At 44.1% G+C, this 17,753-nt stretch overlaps 1 protein-coding gene across 1 annotated transcript in view; it reads left to right on the top strand.

Annotated features, from left to right (window-relative positions):
• CABP1 (calcium binding protein 1) overlaps positions 1-17,753 on the top strand; it is a 65,068-nt gene that overhangs the window by 1,346 nt on the left and 45,969 nt on the right. The window lies entirely within an intron of this gene.

Raw genomic sequence — 17,753 nt, 5'->3', positions numbered from 1 at the left:
AACATATTTTATTGGTATTATATTATTGTAACCGCAACTGTATGGAAAACCTAGATTCTCCTCCTCTGGATTGTAAAAACCTTCAATGTCTTTGCTGTAAGAATGCAAATAGGTATTTGTTGTGGAGTGATGATATTTATCTCTTGAATAAGAAGTAGAAGCTGTGGCTAAAAATGACTGAGATGATACCATACATAGCTGATATATTGCACTGACATTAATGCATATAACAGTCCTTAACCTTGACAAACATGCAACAAAACTTGGGCGGCTTAATTCACATAGCTGAAGATAACAATCACTTTCCTATGTGCTCAGTGACAATCCATACAGCTAAAACTCATTTGCAACTATGCTTAGTCCCATTACATTTATCATTTGCATTAAATCAATATTATTGCCCCGCTTTCATCCAAGGGCCATTGGGGCTGTGACTACAGCATGGCACACTAATGGAAATTAATAGTTTTTTCCACATTAACCCACTAACAGATCAATCAATAGTTTGCTTCATCTCTTTTAATACACATTCGCTGATTAGGACCATTGCAAACATTTTTACATACAGTGTATATATGTATGTATGTATGTATATATATGTATATGACATGCTCCCTCTGTGTCTCTTCCTGGTTCGGCGGCTCCGGCGCTGTGAGTGGCCAGAGACGTGATGACTTCACTCCCGCGCATGCGCGTGGAATTTTCACTTTCCGGCAAGATCCGGCAAGGAGCTCTGAAGGTCCGCCGGACCTTCAGAGCGCATGCGCCGCAGGCGTCAGCGGGTGCATGCAGGTTGAATATCTCCTAAACCGTGCAGGTTTAGGAGATATTAATTGTACCTACAGGTAAGCCTTAATATAGGCTTACCTGTAGGTAAAAGTCATATAGCGGAGTATACTACCGATTTAACTTACAGGCCTGGAAGAGGGCTCTACTAATGGCTTGTTTGGGAATATCTTCAATTGGAAGATCATCTAAAATGCTCAAAATGCAGGGTTTAGGATCTGCCTGAATATTTAATCGATATTTAAACAGTATAAACACGACATGGAAACACTGACAATACCCATAACAAGTAATTCTGCCTGATTTACACAGAAAAAGTCAACACAGCATGACAAATCATCAGCCCCTGATATTTACAGACAGTTGTATAAATCACTTATTTTTACAAACTGTCTGTAAATTTACTGACAGTTGGCAACTCTGCATGCTTACAGAAGCTAATGGGCCATGCACACTATAAGATTTTCTGAAGACTTTTTCCTTTAGACTTACCAAAACCATATAATATGAGGTCAAACCTAAACACTTACAATTTGTATGCAATCTAGCAGGCCCTTGTGCTACATAGAAAAGATAAATCTGAAGGAAATCTAACCACAAAAGTTGGATAGTGTGTATGCAGCTTTAGGCCCCTTTCACACTATCCGTCCATCGGACGGATTCCGTTTTTCTCAGCGGGGGATCGAGCCGCCGATCCCCCGCTGAGCAGGAGGATAACAGCTGTGTCTCCTTGCTGTGTGCAGAAACACAGCTATCAGTTCCCCATGCATCTCTATGGGGGAAATCGGATGGGAACGGGCCGTCGGTCCGTTCTCATCCGATCCCATCCGATCCGCTGGACGGATGGAAAATAGGGTTTCCATCCGTCCAGATTTGACAGATCGGATCGGATGTCAGCGGACATGTCTCTGCTGACATCCGATCCCCCATAGAGATGCATGGGGGGACCGTTCAGATCCGCCAAAAAGCGGACAGGCGGATCTGAACGGTCCGCCTGTGTGAAAGGGGCCTAAGAGTACAAAGATGCTTAATGGGCTACTGCTGCTCCTTCATTGTCCAATCACAGGCTGAGGTAGATCCTGGACTAAATTGCCTAACTGCAAAGTAGTCTGTAGAGTGTAGAATAATTACCCCTGAGTGTAATTATTCATTTGTCTCAGGATCTGAGAGGGTTTGTAATATGCATATTAGCTGATCTGCGAGAAGCAAGGAATTATTTGGAGTTTCAGGTCACAAGCTTGTCACAAGGTTACAGTGTTAAAAGCAGGATGAGACAGCGGAAATGATTTGTGGAGAATCAGCACCTCCGGTACCCACCTTGCTTTTAGAATCTCTAGTTTTGATGCCTTGTTTTTTCGTTTTTTCTTACAGCTTTGTGGAAAGCTGTATAGCGTCAAATATCTAGACATCCCGTCTGATTGTGGCGGATCCAGCATTGCTGCATCCAGATTGCACTTAAAGTGTAACTCCACTTTTGTTGAGAAAAAGACATTCTCCTCTGGGTGACCTCTGTACATTGCAAGGATTTAAAAAAACTTTGTTGCAGATTGCTACCTTTTGTTATCCTGAAGAAATCATTGTTTGTTCCTCTGTGCTGAGTGGGTCAAATGGGAGTGGTTTCATAATTATCCATCAGCTGTGGCAGCTGCAGAGCACTAATGAGGAAATCTGCTGGGCCTGCATCCCTTTAGACGTGTTCCTATTGGGAGTATCTCACCAAAAATTACATTTTTATTGTAGGGGATGCCAGAAATCTGACTTGTATCTTAGTGTAGACTTCTGGGAAAGATGGTGAGCCAATCACACAAGCAGGAAATGATGTTTCTGGGGTGTGGTTAGTACACATTCTGTGTACAGAACAACTCCAGGTAGCCATATTGCATTGCATTTTCAGAAAATTACAGGGCTGCAGATGGAAAAGGAAAGGTCATTTTTAATAACATTCAATTACAATATTATTTGTGTCGCAATTTTATACGCTATATTGTTTTTTCTTTAGTTGCTTTTTTTTTTCACCATGAAAGTGGAGTTACCTTTTAAACCCTTAAAAAATGTAATTTATTGCAACCTACCAATCATTAAATGTGGTAGCTGCATTTGTTTTATTTGTTTTTTCCTTTAACCACTTGCCGACTGCTCACAGTATATTTACTGCGGCAGTCAGCCCCTCACGGGCAGAGCGACGTAGGTCTACGTCGCTAGCCTGTGAGGCTCTGGGGAGCGTCACGGACCCCCCCCCCAGCGCGTGTGACCAGCGGACCCGATGTCCGCCGATCACTCGGCGATCGTCGGGGGAGAGGGAGAAAGGCAGGCGGCTGATGTAAACAAGCCGCCTGTCATTCTCCCCGGTGTAGAAACGATGATCACACGGTTCTACTATGTAGGACCGTTGATCATTGTTCCTACACCTCAAGCCACAGCCAATCACAGTTAGAATCACGCCCCTAGGGACACACACAGCCCCTCCCTCTCAAATAAAGTTAACCCCTTCACTGCCAGTGTATTTTTACAGTAACAGTGCATATGTATAGCACTGATTACTGTAGAAATGTCACTGGTAGCCCCAAAAGTGTCAAAAACATCAGTCAAGGGTCCGATCTGTCCGCCGCAATGTCGCAGTACCGCAAAAAAATAATCGCAGATCGCCGCCATTACGCGTTAAAAAAAAACAACAAAAATGACAAAAATCTTTCCCTTTGTTAGTAAACGCAATAACTTTTGCGCAAACCAATCAAAATAAGCTTTTTTGCGATTTTTTTTTTTTTACCAAACATATGTAGCATAAAACAAATTGGCCGAAAATGTTAAAAAATTTTGATTTTTACATTTTTTTGGGGGGGAATTTCATATAAAGAAATGTGAAAAATATTGTTATTTTTGCAAAATTGTCGCTCTTTTTTTGTTTATAGCGCATGATCAAAAAATCGCACAGGTGATCAAATACCACCAAAAGAAAGCTCTGTTTGTGGGAAAAAAAGGATGTCAAATTGGTTTAGGTACAGCGTTGCACAACCGCGCAATGATCCGTTAAAGTCACGCAGTGCCGAATCGCAAAATACCCCCTGGTCAGGAAGGGGGTAAAATCTTCCGGGGCTTAAGTGGTTAATTTCAACTTCTGATCTGGCCAGGGCCACACTTCCTGTCCTAGGCCTCTCATACAGGTGGTAAAAACTGTTTTACTAGCCCCCAGCTGCCCACCAAAAGTGTAAAAATACAGCCAGAGGAGGCTGTTCATGGCACCGCTGCAGTGCTTTGCTTTCAGGAAAATTGAATGCAAAATGCCAAATAAATGACATTAGCTAAGAAATTAGGAGAATCAGTGTTCTGGGGAAAAAAAAAAGTGTTTTCATACTTAAGTCTACTTATTTGATAAAGTAGTATTACCACCATACATTTGAGCATGTGGGTCATTGGTATGCATACCTCCCAACTTTGTAACTTGGGGTGGAGAAGATAAGCAGCATGCTCCATGGCAAAAATGGGCATTGCTAAATTGCATTACACATTGGGCATGGCTTAAAGTGGTAGTAAAGGCTTTTTTTCTGATTTCTACCTATAGGTAGGCCTCTAATAAGGCTTACCTGTAGGTATAGTAAATATTTCCTAAGCGTGTACCGTTTAGGGGATAATTACTTTAGCAGCGCCAGTGATGTCACTGGCGCATGCGCACTGCTCTCTTAATAGAGTGACGCCATCGCGGCTTGGCCATGCAAACGCCAAAGACTGGGTGAAAACAGAAGGGCTTCGTTTTCAGGTAAGTCTTTCATAATGTGCTAGTATGCAATGCATACTAGCACATTATGACATTAATTTGCAGGAAGAGGATTTTTTTTTTGCAGTTTACTACCGCCTTAAAGGAGCATGGGTAAATATAGTTTAAACCTACACACAGTATATATTGTACACAGTCTGCACTCCTTATACCCACAATATACTCAAACTCACCCATTCAGTTAATGGGGCTGCGCAACAGCTGCGAGCCAAGTGCTTGTCCTGCGCATTTCCTCTGTTATAAACTTCCGTTCGGCAAAAGAAAAAAAATAAATAGGCATTCTAAAGCCTGACTGTGGCTGCTTAGCCACTCTCTGAAAAGGGATCCACCATGGATGGCTTTTCAGAGCATTGGCTAGTGTGAACATTACTGTAGGGGAAAAACCCCAGGTGCCCACCCCCCCCCCCTTGCTATGTATCCTGTGCTCCGCTTGCCCGTCTGCGGGCCTGAGACCGGCATAGCGGGTGCTGCTGGGTATAGGGGAGAGAGGAGAGTGTCGTCACTTCCGGGTCTTCGGTGACAGTTTCCCCAGCCATCAAGGCTGGGAAAGAATGTAATGCAGTGTGATGTGGATTGCATTACATTCAGTGAAGCACAGGGGAGACATGCAGGGTCTTTTAGACCCTGGATGTCTCATTAAAAAGAACCTGTCACCAAAAAAAAATCATCACATTTTGTTCCCTCTGTGATAGAAAAAAAAATGTTAAGTAAAAAAAAAAAAATTTTTCTTTTAATTGTAAAAAATTAAAGCTACACCCAAGCACATAAAATTCCCCCCTTCCGAAAAAAAAAAAAAAAAATTGAAGCCCTGTATAAAAAAAATGCACGCGGCGGAGCGCCTACGCCTGAAAATGTTGATTGCGATACACAATGTTACATATCACCGCACGTCGGAATGAGAGTAATAATTCTAGTACCAGACCTCCTTGGTAACGCTAAACTGATACCTACAGGCGGCTTTTAAATCCTTGCCAATGGAAAATATAGGGTACTGAAGTTTGTCGCCATTTCACGGGCGCACGCAAATTTAAGCTTTGACATGTTGGGTATCTCTTTTCTCGGTCTAACCTCGGCTTTATATTCTACCAAAAAATTAGGTAATTTATTGTGTTTTTGTGCCCCCTAAAATTATTTTTAATGTGTTTTTTACTGAAATTTTGTGTTTCCTAGGCCTAGACAATATTGTATGACATAAAAAATTGGAACTTCCACTATTTTTTTCTCTAGGGTGTCTGTTTTTAGAAAATATTTCATGTTGAGGGGGAGGGGGGGGGGTTGGGGGGGTTGTTATGTAATCTTTAGGCCTGATTTTTTTAAGTGTGTGCAAAAAAAAAGGAAAAAACTGTTCTTTAGATGGATTTACTAACAAATTTAGGCTGAATTCCTGCTAACACTTTATAAGCAATTACAGCAACAATTTTGGAATAAAGGTTTTACTTTAAAAAAAAAGCTAAAAAAAAGCTTGTGTATGCACCCCTATCAGTGTTCAACGATTTGTCTCTAACAGACACTTTTGCTGGGCAGCTTGATCTGTTAAAATACGTTTTAATAAAAAAAAAATTTCTGTCCGGATAAACAGGTGAAAATAATGGAAAAAAAAAAAGAAAACAAAACACAAAAAAATACTACTCGCTGGCTATTATACCTAGTATTGTTGTATTTAAATTACTGTTAGACTTATGGTTTTCAAGTGTTCACAGTTTTCTGGATTAGCACAGAAGATTTTACAATGAATTTTAGTCTGCAGCTATATGATGAAACCCGGGCTGCTGTTAGAAACCATGGGGCCCCATACAGACAACCCAATATGGGGCCCCATACAGACAACCTGACACAGGGCCCCATACAGCCAATGCTTCAGTTATGAATGAACACAGTGAGTGATTGGTACCGATCACTCATTGCGATCATTCAGGAAAGGAAGTGGCTGGTAAATAAAACATATTTACCTAACCTTTCCCCCACTCTCAGTCTTGAAAGATCCAAATGTGTGCTTTCAGCTGCCAGCGGTAAGAAGAAGAGGAGGGAAGTCAGCAGCACTGGAAAGGTGGGGGGGCACACAGGGGGGCCTGGGCAGCAAGGGGAAACGTATGGTGCACAGGTAGGGTGATCAGTGCGGGGGGGGGGGGCACAATTACTGGAACCGATCCTTTCTATGGCCCTCTCTGCAGCAGCTGAAAGCCAATGGGAGGGAGAGGAGAAGCCAGCTTCCAAATGTTGCAGAGAGAGCCATAAAGAGGATTGGCTTCAGTAATTGCAGCCCTGCCACACCAATCACCCTCCCGGCCCACATCCGATTCACCCTGCTGCCTGGGCCCCCCCCTGCTGGCCAGGGCCCTGTACAGGAGAACTTGTGGTTCGCCCTTATCTACGGCCCTGGCTGTAACTAACTGAAGGATGAATGAAGAATGAATTTGCAAATAAAAAAAAAACATAATACCTTTTTGTTTTTGGGTTTAATACCGCTTTAATATGACGTGGGGAATGCAGATACTGGAAAAAGGTAATTTATGTAGTTAGTGACCTGCTGCGTGTTCAGTTGCTCTTTTGTTGTTGACAGATTCCCTTGAGGATCAATGAGAGGCAGTAGGAATCATGCTGTTTCTCTGCATGCCCCCACTAGGGCATCATTATGACAGACGGGAGCTTAAAGCCTAAGATACAGGAGTGAGCAATAGCTGGAGCTAGAAGGAGGGGGCAGGATAGACGCATTGGAAGCAGACAGATGATCTATTCTGTGTTTTGTTGCTCTTTCCACTGCTCTAATCAACGCTGCTTAGAATAGCCTTGTCAGTTACATCATTCAGTCCAAGTAGTAGGAAAGATTTTCTCTAGTTTTTCAAACAAAAATCATGTCTCAGATCCAAGCCTAGAGCTACTTCCTACCCTGGAAATATCATTGCCTAAAGAGAAAAGACCTGGCTGGCGTGGTTTCTTTCCTCATCCCTGTCTTGGTGTGAATACCCTGATTCCCTTTTTTTGAATGATCTCTCATAGTACTTTTTCTCTGTATTATCAGGCTTTATACACTCACCTGCCACTTCATTAGGTACACCTTGCTAGTACCGGGCTGGACCCCCTTTATGCGTTCAGAACTGCCTTAATTCTTCATAACGTAGGTTTAACAAGGTGTTGGAAACATTCCTCAGATTTTGGTCCATATTGACATGATAGCATCACCCAGTTGCTGCAGATTTGTCGGCTGCACGTCCATGATGCAAATCTTCTACCACATCCCAAAGGTGCTCTATTGGATTGAGATATTGACTGTGGAGGCCATTGGAGTACAGTGACCTCATTGTCATGTTCAAGAAACCAGTCATGAGATGATTTGAGCTTTGTGACATGGTGCATTATCCTGCTGGAAGAAGCCATCAGAAGATGGGTACACTGTAATCATAAAGGGATGGACATGGTAAGCAACAATACTCAGGTAGGCCGTGGCATTTAAACAATGCTCAATTGGTACTAAGGGGCCCAAAGTGTGCCAAGAAAATATCCTCCGCACCATTACACCACCAGCCTGAACCATTGATACAAGGCAGGATGAATCCATGCTTTCAGGTAGTTTATGCCAAATTCTGACCCTACCATCTAAATGTGTCAGCTGAAATCAAGACTCATCAGACTAGGAAACGTTTTTACAATCTTCAATTGTCCAATTTTGTTGAGCCTGTGCGAATTGCCTGCAAAATAAATTTGGATTTTAACTTTTTGCATCTTCAACCGGTTGTGCGGCTTTTTGTGCTCTTCCATTTGCTGCTATCAGGACTGCGGATCCGTGCCTGCACCTGGGTTGGATGTGTTTGGAACTATCCCCTCACTTGAGCGGTTCTTTTCCCTCTTGACCGTTTGTTGCTGTGCGAATTGTAGCCTCAGTTTCCTGTTTTTAGTTGACAAGAGTGGCACACAGGGTGGTCCATCTGCTTCAAGGTGTAGCACCCTACAGGTAGGTGCTAGGTAAATGTATAGTGGGCCTTGTCTGCCTAACAGCAGGGCTGTGATCTGTCTAGATAGGGTGTCAGGGCTTCCAGATGTGCCTGCTGAGGGGAGAAGTATCCCCACTGGCTCCTGTGAGAGGCTTCTCATAGGGCAGTGGAGGAAGCCCAATCAGGGGACACATCCCAGCTTGTAACTACCCCAGAAGGCAGATTTTATTGCAAAGGATTCTGGGAGTGTGTATAAGTTTGGGGGGAAGTGCCTGGCACGATGTCTTTGGCGGGAGCAGAGTCCCAGGAAGGAGAATGCGGCTGTCTCTCCTCCTGTCTGAGGAAGGTGAATGTTTCGGGGTATCGCCTGAGTGTCCAGAGAGTGCTGAGTTGAGCTGAGGGGATCCGGTGTGCTGAGAACCTGTGGAGGGAGAGAGGGGTCCAGTCCTAGGAAAGCCTACACAGGTCGTGTGAGTACTGAGGATTGCCCTGGGGGTCTGCCTGAAGTTAGAGGGGACCACTCCGGAAGAGGTTCTGGGATCCAGTGCCAGCTAGCTGTAAAGGGGGTACCTAGGTTGAGGACCCTGAAGCTACAAAGGGGGCACCTGCAGTTTGGGCCCTGAATTGCACAGAGCCTGCCAGTTACAGTGACAGCTATACAGAGTTCTACTACATACTACCTCAAGCTGTGCCAGGCGGGGGAAAGTACTCAGTGACTTTCACAGTGCAACAGTGTCAGGAGTTCTACAGTTCTCAGTCTTGGATCTTCTGGACTATAAGTCAAGGATTCAGCACTTCTTCTAATTTACAGAATATTCTCAGTGTCAGTGAGCGTTGGCTGGCGCCGGCTGGCATCACGGAAGCGCCAACGGGCATTTCAGAAGTAAAGTCCCAATTGTAATTAGTTTAAGCCTCAAGGAGTATCCCACTCATTCCCTTCTCCCATCCCCTTAATTCCAATAAAAACCACAAACAAAGATGCCAGAGTTGTCGCTGCTTCAGTTATCACACCCAGGGTCACAGCTCACATGGGCTGGAGAGGTTACCGGTACTAATGGCAGACCCACATCAGGCCACAGGCCTGGAAACCTTGCTACAAAGGTTTGATGTGTTGTGCATTCCGAAATTGTATTCTGCATACCTTGGTTGTAACAGGTGGTTATTTGAAATACTGTTGCCTTTCTATCATCTCGAACCAGTCTGCTCATTATCCTTTGACCTCTGACACCAACAAGGCATTTTCGTACAAACAACTGACGCTCACTGGATGTTTTCTCTTTTTCTGACCATTCTCTGTAAACTCGAGAGATGGTTGTGCGTGAAAATCCCAGTAGATCAGCAATTTTTGGAATACTCAGACCAATCCATCTGGCACCAACAACCATGCCACATTCAAAGTCACTTAAATCCCCTTTCTTCCCAATTCTTATGCTTGGTTTGAACTTCAGTAAGTCGCCTTCACCACATCTAGATCATCTAGTAGATCAGCAATTTTTGGAATACTCAGACCAACCCATCTGGCACCAACAACCATGCCACATTCAAAGTCACTTAAATCCCCTTTCTTCCCAATTCTTATGCTCGGTTTGAACTTCAGCAAGTCGCCTTCACCACATCTAGATGCTTAAATGCATTGAGTTGCTGCCAATTGATTGGCTGATTAGCAATTTGTGTTACTAAGAAAATGAACAGGTGTGCCCAATAAAGTGGCCAGTGAGTGTATATTCTGCTCTCTACTACTTCTTACCTTAACTTTCTTGCTTTATCTTCTTTTTTTCATTATTTGCCCTTATTTCATTTTTAAAAGAAGTTATTGTTCCTGCCTTAACTGAATAAGCAAACACTGTTCAATGCTGTGGCCCCACCGCCTACCTCTCTTTCCCACACTCCATTCACCCACTGCAGACAAAGGCCATGGGTGAATGGCGCTGAGAATCCACAGCTATGGACAATTAACCACTTGACGACCGGCCGCCGTGTATTTACAGCGGCAATGTTGCTCTATTGCACGAAATGACATACCTGTAGGTTGTTTCGTTCAATAGCCACTAGATGGCGCGATCGTCCGCTGGCCACCTGCGATCATCCCCGGGAGAGGCAGAACGGTGGTCTGCCTATGTAAACAAGGCAGATCGCCGTTCTGCAAGGGGACAAGATGGAGATCTTGTGTTCCTGCTAAGCAGGAACCCAGATCTCTATCTTTTCCCAATCAGTGCAACCCCCCCCCCCACAGTTAGTAAGCACCCCCCAGGGAAACATTTAACCCTTTGATCACCCCTGATGCCAGTGTCATTAGTGCAGTGACAGTGCATTTTTTTCTAGTACTGATCGCTGTATTAGTGTCACTGGTCCCAAAAAGTAAAAAAGTGGTTGAAACAAACTAGAGAAAGCTCCAAACACTCGCCCAGCGCTTCTTATTAAAAGGGATAAAACCATACAATAGATATAAAATTATAAAATTGTAAAAACCGCATAAAATTTTGCTGATCGCAGCCGCTGTAATAAAAAGCAATATATAGGAGATGTAAAAAATACTGTAAACAACACTTCAGACTAGTATAACTCAGTACTTAGTCACATCCAGCAGCGCCTAATATATCCAACATATATATGATCATATAGTCCTCATAATTGAGTGAGACACTGTCTTTCAGCTTGATTATTGTTCATAACATAGCCGAACAATCCACATTCTAGTGATCCCCGGTGCTTTGATGTATATTCGGAATCAACCTTCACCACACCCTACGTGACCCCCTAAAGTTCTGGTGAGTGCCCACTCTTTAGGGGGTCACGTATGGTGTGGTGAAGGTTGATTCCCAATATACATCAAAGCACCGGGGATCACTAGAATGTGGATTGTTCGGCTATGTTATGAACAATAATCAAGCTGAAAGACAGTGTCTCACTCAATTATGAGGACTATATGATCATATATATGTTGGATATATTAGGCGCTGCTGGATGTGACTAAGTACTGGGTCCCCAAAAAGTGTCAAAAGTTTCAGTTAGATGTCCGATTTGTCCGCTGCAATGTCGCAGTCCCACTAAAAATCTCTGATCGCCACTATTTATTTTTTTACTAGTAATAGTGGCGATCAGAGATTTTTAGTGGGACTGCGACATTGCAGCGGACAAATCGGACATCTAACTGAAACTTTTGACACTTTTTGGGGACCCAGTACTTAGTCACATCCAGCAGCGCCTAATATATCCAACATATATATGATCATATAGTCCTCATAATTGAGTGAGACACTGTCTTTCAGCTTGATTATTGTTCATAACATAGCCGAACAATCCACATTCTAGTGATCCCCGGTGCTTTGATGTATATTGGGAATCAACCTTCACCACACCATACGTGACCCCCTAAAGAGTGGGCACTCACCAGAACTTTAGGGGGTCACGTAGGGTGTGGTGAAGGTTGATTCCGAATATACATCAAAGCACCGGGGATCACTAGAATGTGGATTGTTCAGCTATGTTATGAACAATAATCAAGCTGAAAGACAGTGTCTCACTCAATTATGAGGACTATATGATCATATATATGTTGGATATATTAGGCGCTGCTGGATGTGACTAAGTACTGGGTCCCCAAAAAGTGTCAAAAGTTTCAGTTAGATGTCCGATTTGTCCGCTGCAATGTCGCAGTCCCACTAAAAATCTCTGATCGCCACTATTACTAGTAAAAAAATAAAGTAAATAAAAATTCCATAAAATATTGTTTGAAGACACTATAACTTTTGCGCAAACCAATCAATTTACACTTTTTGAGATTTTTTTACCAAAAATATGTAGCAGAATACATATTAGCCTAAATTGATGAAAAAATTAGATTTTTTAAATGTTTTTATTGGCTGTGTTTTATAGCAGTAAAAAAAATATTGTATTTTTTATTTTAAAATTGTCGCTATGTTTTTGTTTATATTGCAAAAAATCAAAACCGTAGAGGTAATCAAATACCACCAAAAGAAAGCTCTATTTGTGGGTAAAAAAAGGACATCAATTTTCTTTCGTTTCACCACTGCGCAAATGTCAGTTAAAATAATACAGTGCTATATCACAAAAAATAGCCTGGTAATTAAGGGGGTAAACCTTTCGGTCCAGAAGTGGTTTAACCACTTAATCCCCGGAAGATTTTACCCCCTTCCTGAACAGGGGTTTTTTTGCGATTTTTTTTTACTGCGTGACTTTGACGGACAATTGCGCGGTCGTGCGACGCTGTACCTAAACGAATTTCACGTCCTTTTTTTCCCACAAACAGAGCTTTCTTTTGGTGGTATTTGATCACCCGTGCGATTTTTTGATCATGCGCTATAAACAAAAAAACAGCGTAATTTTTGCAAAAATAACAATATTTTTCACTTTTTTTTATATGAAATTCCCCCCAAAAAAATTTAAAAATCAAAATTTTTTAACATTTTCGGCCAAATTGTTTTACGCTACATATGTTTGGTAAAAAAAATTGCAAAAAGCGTATTTTGATTGGTTTGCGCAAAAGTTATCGCGTTTACTAACAAAGGGAAAGATTTTTGTCATTTTTGGTGTTTTTTTTTTAACCAGTAATGGCGGCGATCTGCGATTTTTTTGCGGTACTGCGACATTGCGGCGGACAGATCGGACCCTTGACTGACATTTTTGACACTTTTGGGGGTACCAGTGACATTACTGCAGTAATCAGTGCTATATATATGCACTGTTACTGCAAAAATGACACTGGCAGGGAAGGGGTTAACTGTATTGGACAGGGAGGGGTTAAGTGTGTCCTAGGGGCGTGATTCTAACTGTAGGGGGACAGGTCTCCTAGTGTAAAAACAAAGATCAACGGTTCTACATAGTAGAACCGTCTGATCTTCATTTTTACACAGGGGAGAATGACAGGCGGCTTGTTTACATAAGCCGCTCTGTCTTTCTCCCGCTGTACCGGCGATCGTAGTGTGACAGGCGGACATCGGGTCCGCCGGTCACACGCCCACACTCCTCTGTGAACGAGCCGAGGCGGGCGCGCGCCTCAGCGGGCGCGCGCTCGCCCGCTATTGGCTCTAAAAGGAGTGACAGGCGAGCGACGTAGACCTACGTCACTCTGCCTGCCCGGGGCTGACTGCCGCAGTAAATATACTGTGAGCAGTCGGCAACCGGTTAAGGACTGAAGCACTTTTCTTAGCTTATTAATCATTTTTAGAAATATATCCCATAGGAGTTGATTTACTGAAGACTGTTCATTTTACAAAGTGAATGTACATGTAACTTCCTAACTATATCAAATGGCATACATGCCAAAATCTCTCCCACAGGCTTATTCCCACCTTGTACCACCATCCCTGTTACTTTCATTGGATATTTCTAAAAACAAATGGGACCTTGAAGGTACTCAACTTCTAATCTTTATGAAAAACAATCATTTATTATTTCTCTTCCATGAACATTATTCCCTATAAAAAAAACATATAAACGTAAGGCTGGTAATGTTTTTCATATACAGGGATACAGTAAAATGCATACATCACTGCCATTATTATTATTATTATTATTATTGGATGTTTTACATATGAACCCCTTCCTGTCGCCTCTCGCCCTTTTAAAAGCATAGCAAGACATTGTCAAGGTCTTACCTTGCCCTCCTGTTGGCAGCCATCTTGGACATGTGCAGACTGTCACCTCTTATAAACTCTAATTGCATCATCACTTGCCTGCTGCCTAGGTGTTGCACAGTGATGATGCTGCACACCTGACTATATCTATCACCTGATGGGTTGCAGTCCTTGCCCTTGCGTTTATTTTCCAAGGTTCATCTCTGCTAGCAGTCTTCTGTCCTCCGTGTTTCTCCATGTATGACCTGGCTTGGCTGATGACTCTCCTGGCTCTTGACCTGCATTGACAGGCGACCCGGCATCAGCAGACGACCCGGCATCGGCAGACTACCCGCTTCTGGACACGACCCCGGCTTGGATGACTACCCGATTCTGGGCTTGACCGTGGCTTGTTCCTGCTCTCACTTAGTCATTCTTGCTGTGCGTTTATTGTTGTTTGCTCAAATACACTGCTTTATTTTACCTGCATCCCTGTGTGATCTGGTTTCCTGGTACCCTGACAGTATGCAAGAGTCATAAATCCTGACGATGCAGGTGCTCCTACGCTCCCCATGCTGGTTACCAGGCTCAATCAACAAGATCACCTTTTGGGTTAGTTTACTCAGGCGTTGCAGGCGTTGCTTGCATACACAGCACACCTTGCTCCTGGTGCTGCTAGGCCAGTGGTTCCTCCTATTGTTGCTCCTGCTGCTGCTTCTGTTGCTGCTCTTGTTGTTGCAGTTGGAATCACTGTTACAAGGGGGATGACTGGTTCAGCCTCCCTTCTGCATCGCTTTGGGGATGAACCAAGTCAGTGTTGTGGCTTCCTAAGCCAAGTGGGCATTTATTATAAGACGTTTCCTTCTGATAGGTCCAAGGTGTGCTTCCTAATCTCGCTTCTCTCGGACAAGGCTTTGGCCTTGGCGAATCCCTTATTGGAGAATGATAATCCTGTGATACTTGATTTCCCAATTTTTGTTGCCTCTTTTCGTAGGGTATTCTATGTGCCTGCTTGCTCTGCCTTTGCTGCAAAGCAGCTCCTGTCAGTTCAACAGGGTATACGAACTGTTGCCGAGCATGCCATTGAATTTTTCACACTGGAAGCAGAGGTGGGCTGGAATAATGAGGCTCTGGTGGCTGGTGTCTTCTCTCATGGTCTCTCCAATGCATTGAAGGAAGAGATCGCGGCCAAGAATCTCCTTGACGAGTTCAAGGCTCTCATTTCCTTCCTGATTTTTATCGATACCAGGTTCAGGGAGAGACCATTATTTAAGGAGCGCCTGCAGAGGCCACCTACCAGATTGGCTCCGCTGTCTTCCAGGAGTTCATCAATGATGTCTTTCGTGATATGTTGCAGCAATGCATGGTAGTCTATTCGGATGACATCTTGATTTACTCGGACTCTATTGAATCACACTACCTGGATGTCAAATGGGTGCTGCATCGGTTATGTGAGAATGGGCTTTTCTGTAAGCTTGGGAAATGTAAATTCCACCTGTCTCAGGTTGCCTTCTTGGGCTACATCATTTGCGCTGAAGGTTTCTCCATGAACCCTCAGAAGGTTTCGGCTGTTCTACAGTGGCCTCGCCCCAAGGGTCTCGGTTCCATTCAGCGTCTCCTTGAGTTTGCCAATTACTATCGAAAACTTATTAGGAACCTTTCCTCTTTGGCCAAACCTATCTCAGATCTGACCAAGAGGGGCAGTGTTTCTCACAATTGGACGCCAAGCTTTCGAGGCTCCAAAGTCTGCTTTGCTTAGACTCCTATTCTGTCTCATCCCAATCCTGGTTTGCTCTTTGTCCTAGAGGTGGATACGTCCTTTCCCCTGTCCTCCTGTCTCAGCGTCAGAGACCTGATGGACCCTTACTTCCTTGTGAGTTCTACTCCAAGAAGCTGTCTCCAGTTGAATGCAATTATTAGATTGGAGACAGTGAGCTCTTGGCCATTATCCTGGCTCTCAAAGAGTGTAGACACTTGCTCGAAGGTTCTGTGGTACCAGTTCTCATTCTCACCGATCATAAGAATCTGACGTATCTCTCGGAGGCCAAGAGGCTCACACCCCGTCAGGCCAGTGGGACTTATTCTTGTCTCGTTTTAACTATGTGGTCTCCTATTTGCCCAGCTCCAAGAATGTTAGGGCTGATGCCTTGTCTCGCCAGTATTCTGAATTGTCCAGGGAGGACTCCGTGCCAATACCGGTCATACCTTCAGATCATATCCTGGCTGCCATCCACACCAACTTAACCTCTCCTCTTGGAGAACAGATCTTAGATGCCCAGTTTGATGCTCACACAGATAGACCAGTTGACAAATGTTTGCTACCTGAGGGGTTGCGCATCAGACTGTTGCGCATGTACCACATTTCTGACTCGGAACTCCAACATCTGGTTCTTACCGGTCATCCTGGTAAGGACCAGATGTCCTGGGCTATTTCCTGTCAGTTCTGGTGGCCTTCTGTCTGCACTGATTTTTCTGCGTTTGTGGCAGCTTGTTCGGTCTGTGCCCAGAATAAATCTCCTCTGCACCTTCCCTTCACTTGGTCATGGATTTTATTGTGGAACTTCCCACGTCTCGAGGTTACACGGTTATTCTCATGGTTGTCGACCGGTTCTCCAAAATGTGCCACTGTGTTCCATTTAGGAGGCTGCCTACAGCTTAGGAACTTGCTTAACTTGCACCTACAGCTTAGGTGTTTGCCAAGGAGGTCTTCCGTTTACACAGGTTGCCTAAGGAGACTGTCTCAGACCGTGGGAGCCAGTTTGTCTCTAGGTTCTAGCGAACCTTTTGCTCCTAGTTGGGTATTCAACTTTCCTTCTCTTCGGCCTACCATCCACAGTCCAGTGATGCCACTGAGCACTCCAACCAAGCTCTGGAGCAATTTTTCCGCTGCTATATCTCTGACCATCAGGACAATTGGGTTGATCTGCTACCCTGAGCAGAGTTTGCCAGGAACTCTGCCATCAACTCGTCTTCCAGAATGTTTCCATTCATGGCCAATTATGGGTTCCAAACTGCTTTTTTGCCCGAGTCGTTCTCTCCACAGGAAATCCCGGCTGTTGAGGACCATCTTCGTGCCCTCCGTTCCTCTTGGGTGCAGATTCAAGAGTCTTTACGGGTCTCTGCACAGCGTCAGAAACTCCAGGCAGACCGGAGATGTTTATCTGCTCCTTCGTACCAGGTTGGGGAGAGGGTGTGGTTGTCGACCCATAATCTCAACCTCAGGGTCCCCACTCCAAAATTGGCACCCCATTTTGTTGGGCCTTTTCGCATCTTTCGCAAGGTGAACCCGGTGGCCTATGCCCTTGGTCTTCCCCCTGGCATGCGTATCTCTAATGTCTTTCATGTGTCACTTTTGAAGCCACTGGTTTGCAATTGCTATACTTCTTCACTTTCTCACCCTTGTCCCATTCCTGTGGGCAGTCATAAGGACTATGAGGTTAGCAGCTGCTTGGATTCTCGTCTTTTCCGAGGTCAGGTTCAATACCTGGTGCAGTGGAAGGGCTATGGTCCTGAGGAGTGCTCCTGGGTTCCCTCAACTGATGTTCATGCTCCCGCCCTTCTCCGCACTTTCCATGCGGTTCCTTTAGAAACCGTTTTTTGCTCCGTGGAGGAGGGGCCATTGAGGGGAGGGTACAGTCAAGGTCCTACCTTGCCCTCCTGTTGGTAGCCATCTTGGACATGTGCAAACTG

This window comes from Pelophylax lessonae, assembly GCF_965119305.1.
Source record: "Pelophylax lessonae genome assembly, chromosome: 1".
Classification (NCBI taxonomy): Eukaryota; Metazoa; Chordata; class Amphibia; order Anura; family Ranidae; genus Pelophylax; species Pelophylax lessonae.
This window is presented reverse-complemented; position numbering and strand designations above follow the sequence as displayed.